Source organism: Penaeus chinensis, chromosome 22, assembly GCF_019202785.1.
Source record: "Penaeus chinensis breed Huanghai No. 1 chromosome 22, ASM1920278v2, whole genome shotgun sequence".
NCBI classification, from domain to species: Eukaryota; Metazoa; Arthropoda; class Malacostraca; order Decapoda; family Penaeidae; genus Penaeus; species Penaeus chinensis.
The window spans coordinates 23,770,154-23,775,153 of NC_061840.1; the positions used below are offsets into that span (position 1 = coordinate 23,770,154).

At 36.3% G+C, this 5,000-nt stretch overlaps 1 protein-coding gene across 4 annotated transcripts in view; it reads left to right on the top strand.

The window, feature by feature from the left end:
* LOC125036903 (Kv channel-interacting protein 1-like) overlaps positions 1 to 5,000 on the top strand; it is a 611,228-nt gene that overhangs the window by 103,778 nt on the left and 502,450 nt on the right. The window lies entirely within an intron of this gene.

Sequence of the window (5,000 nt, forward strand, 5' to 3'; positions counted from 1 at the left end):
GAATCTTTATTATCATATGGAGTCATTTTAGTAGCATCATTATTAATATTATTAATACCATTGCTCTTTTTCTTATTGTTATTAAAATAATAATTATAATTATTATTATTATTATTATTATTATTATTATTATTATTATTATTATTATTATTATTATTATTGTTATTGTTGTTATCATTATTATCATTATTATTATTATTAATATTATTATTGTTATTATCACGATTATCATTATAATTTTTATTATCATTATTATTATTATTATTATTGTTTTTATCGTCATCATAATTATTATTATTGTTATAATCATTATCATTGTCATCATCATCATTATCATCACCCTCATTATCGTCTTTACCATTAATATGAATAGTACCTTTCTTATTATTGTCATTATTTCTAATATTTTTATATTGTCCCTCTTAATACTTTTATTATGATTATCCTCATTATTTTTATTATTAGTGTCATTATAATTATTGGTATTATATTCATTAGTTTTTATTGTTATTATTATCATTATTACTATTACTATCATTATTATTATCATTATTATTATTATTATTATTATTATTATTATTATTATTATCATCATTATTATTATTATTATCCTCATCATCATCATAATTATCATTATCATCACATATATCATCATTATCTTAATCATTATATTTATCATTATTATTCCTATTATTATTATTACCATCTTCACTTTCCTTATTATCATCATTAGCAGAATCACTATCCTTATTCTCTACTTATCATGAATAATTTCACTTCTAAAAATATATTCATTATTTTTTTCTACGTCTCCACACCTTTGAAATGCTCGAGGGTGCTTCACCTGCCTTGAGCTGGAGACCGAGGGGAGGCTGGAGGAAAGAAGGAGGATGAAGAGGAAAGAGCAGACGGAAGGAGGGGAGAGCGGAATTGTGGGGGAGGGAGGGAGGGAGGAAGGGAAATAGGAACTGGAGGGAAGGGAGGGGGGCAGGGGGAAGGGGAGGGAAAAGGAGGTGGGGAGGGAACCGGAAGGGAAAAGGAGGGAGGGAAGGGGGGAGAATAGGAGAGAGGAACTGGAAGGAAGGGAAGGAGGGGGAACGGGAGAGAAAAGAAGGTGGGGAAGCAGGGATTGAAGGAGAGGGAGATAGAGGGGAAATGAGGAAGGGAAGGAGATTAGGAGGAAAGAAAGGAAAGAGGGAAGGAGAGGGGGACGGGAGTGAAGAACTGGAGGGAAGGAGAGGAAAGGGAGGGAGAAGTGGAGGGAGGAGGGGAGGGAGAAGGGGAGGGAGTGACTGAAAGGGAGGAAGGTAGAAAGGAAGGAGGGGAGGGAGAAAGCAAGGAGGAAGGGAGGTGGAAGGGAGGGGTGGAAGGAATAAAGAGGGAGGGAAGAGGAGGGAGGTGGAAAGGAAAAGTCGGGATGGATGGAGAGGAGGGAAGAAAAAGAGGTAGATGGAAATGGAAGAAGGAAATAAAGGGACGAAGGAAAAGTGGAATAAAAGAAGGAGAGGGGAAAATGAGACAGAAAATAGAGAGGATTGAGACATAGGAACTGAGAGAGAGGGAGTAAAGATGAAGAAGTAGAATGGATGAGAGAGAAGGTGGGATGGAAGAGGAGTCAAAAAAGAGGGGGAGAAAAAAGGTAAGTGGAGGAGAAAGGAAGAACAGAGGTGAGAGAGGGAGTGAAAGGAAGGGAATGGCAAGGAAAAGAAGAGAGGAACAGGAGGAGAAAGATGAAGTAAAAGGGAATGATGATTGGTTGATTAAGAGAAAGGAGAGGTGGAAGGGATAAGAACAGGAAGAAGAAAAGGAGTAGAAAAAGAGAACACAAGAAAGTGATCGATAAAAAAGGAAATTATATTAATTAAGAAAGACGGAAGGGTGGGGGGTAGAGGGGAGAAAGAAGAAGCGGAAAGAAGGGGGGGGGGGCAAGAAATGAGAAGGAGGGGGGGGGGGAAGGGGAGTCAAAAGGACCTCTTCAGGGTAACAGGAAAACCCGTAATAAGGAAAGGACAGAAAACGTAGAAGGAAACGAAGGTTTTTTCTTCGTATTCAGTTAGAAATAAAATATGATATACAGGATATAATATTTCAGTGTATAACAAGGTATGTGATATATAATATTGTATTTATATTTGGTTTATGATCTACAGAATAAGATAAATGATACGAAATATACTTCATGGTATACAAAATAACATGCTATAAAATGTATAGTATACGAAATATTACGACATAAAATATATGTTACCAAATGATATATCATTTGATCTATTACACAAAACAATATTAAAACAAACATCGAAATACCTTTATAATAAAGCAAATGGCATACGATCCCAACTAAGACTAAGACTAAGACTAAAACACACACAAAAATCTCGCCTACATTACCCGCATCGAAAGACAACCTCCACGCCACGTGCACCATACCACACACCAGAATAAGAGGCAGCCTGTAGTGCCCCTTAAGTGAAGGCAAGAAGACCCATCCCTTCAAAGACACTAGCTTTCGTTAAGGGTGTCATGACGCTCTATAAGAGAAAGGAGGTGCTGTTAATGAAGGTAACGGAAGCAGAATGTAAAAAGTGACCACGATGAAGATAACGCTAGTTAGGATAATGATTACGAAAAATGGAAATGTTGATGTGAAGATGATGAAAAGGTAATGATGTAATGAGGATAATGATCAGTAAAAGTCAGAAAAATGTCGACTGTTGTTTTCAATTTATTAGGATAATTATCTTTATTATTACTATTATCACTAATTACATTATCATTATTATTCTTATTATCATATAAGTATTATTATTATTATCATTATTGTTTTTCAATTTCATTATCATTATTATTCTTATTATCATATAAGTATTATTATTATTATCATTATTGTTTTTCAATTTCATTATCATTATTGATACCATTATTGTTTTCTTTTATATAATTGTTATCATCTTTATTATCAATGCTATTATCATCACAATTATAAGAAATTATAAGATCTGAAAAAAACGCATGAGTGCCTGCCTACATAAAGTGCAAGTGCAAATGTATGTTTATCGCTGTGTGTACTTCTGTGCTTGTAACTGCGTGGGGCCATGTCTCCGTGTACTGGGCTGTGCCTAAGTGGAAAATTCATGCTGAAAAAGAAATAGCAAATACAACAACAAAAACATGGACATGAAAACGAACATGCCAACGGCCTTTGCGTTTTATGTGATCTTCTGAAGCAAATATTCGAAAAAGCCTTCGGTATATGTGTGTGGCATCCTGTTCCTCCCTTCGCCGTTCTCCTAATGGGATTCTGTATATCCGTGTGTGTATCTGCGTGTCCGTGTATGGGTACGTGTCTGCCTTTGTGTCTGTGTATGAGTATGTGTGTGCCTGTGTGTTTGCGTTTACTCATGCGTCTGTCTGTGTGTTTATGTTTACTTGCGTGTCTGTCAGTGTGTCTGTGTCTGCGCATGTATAACCCGATGTGTCTGTGTCTGTTCGTGTGTTTGTGCCTCCCTGCGGCGCGAGAGAAAGACCCCTGGTGTCCCGAGGCCGTAATAGGAAGAGTAGCTTCGTCACGATCGAATGAAACTGATTAGTTTATCGGGCTTAATCTATTCACGAGGAGAAACAATCTTGGAATTGTGCTGCTTGCCCGGCTGCCTGGATGCGTGTGTGTGTGCCTTTCCATACACACACACACCCACACACACCCACCCACACACACATATATATATGTGTGTGTGTGTGTGTGTGTGTGTGTGTGTGTGTGTGTGTGTGTGTGTGTATGTATATATATATATATATATATATATATATATATATATATATATATATATATATATATATGTATATATATATATATATATATATATATATATATATATATATATATATATATATATATATATATATGTATGTTCACCTCTCTCAACAATAATGAGAATAACGATGCTGGCTATAATAATTCCCCGCGGCTCCAAAGTCTTACAGTATCCCACAGTATCTTTAAGCATGCCACTGTAAGTTGCTGGACTCTGCGTACCGAGCAGGCACTTCCCGGAAGAAAAAGGTCTTAATTATGAGTGAACAATAACTGTATTAAAAATTGTTAGCTTCTCAGAGTGCATATACCGTTGCGCAGGTTAACAAATACCTGGTTTCCAGCAAGGAATCGGGATGGCGCTGAAACGTCTGCAACTGAACCAAAATCACTCATGAAACAAAGTACAGAGAGAAGGAGCAATCTCAGAGGTAGCCTCGGGAAACAAGAGAATCGAAGTTCCTTGAAGATGAGAGGCAGAAGTGGAGCAAAAAAAAAAAAAAAAAGTGTACTGTGGCGATGGAACAAAGCTGTAGGTAGTGCCCAGGACGGGATACAGCCCTCTAAATACAAGAGAAGCAGACTTCCTTAATTAAAGTGTAAAGACAGAAATGATGTAAAAGGGTTATAAAAGTGATGAATCCCTAACCAGATCAACTACCATCAAAGTCCCCTATAATATCTGTCGGGAGAGAAATCTCACAAAAAATCGCACGAAAACTAAATCCAACAGGTTCCCAAACACGAGACATATTTTCAGAACCAGTCAATTACTCTCTACCACTACAGAAAGCTTATAATAGTTCCACCAGCAACATGTTATCAACAGAACAAAAGGGACGAGAAAGAGGAAGTTTGGCTTGCAAAGACCAATTACTCGTCAACAGGACGATCACAGTAAAAGTAAAAGTTTATTAACGAATATATTTTAAAATGAAATTATTGGATTTACCTGTTACATAGGATCTGTATAAGGATGAATAAATAAATAATATTCTTGCTACTACCTGAATTAACTAAAGCAGTGTCTACTGAACCACACAGGATGCCGTGCGAAGAAATAAGAAAAAGAGAGTAAAGTTAATTAAAAAATATCATACTGGGGGTATATGAAGCAGCACAACACACACAATAAAGCAACACCTAAGGAAGGCTACAAGCGGGTTACAAAATGAATACATGTTAC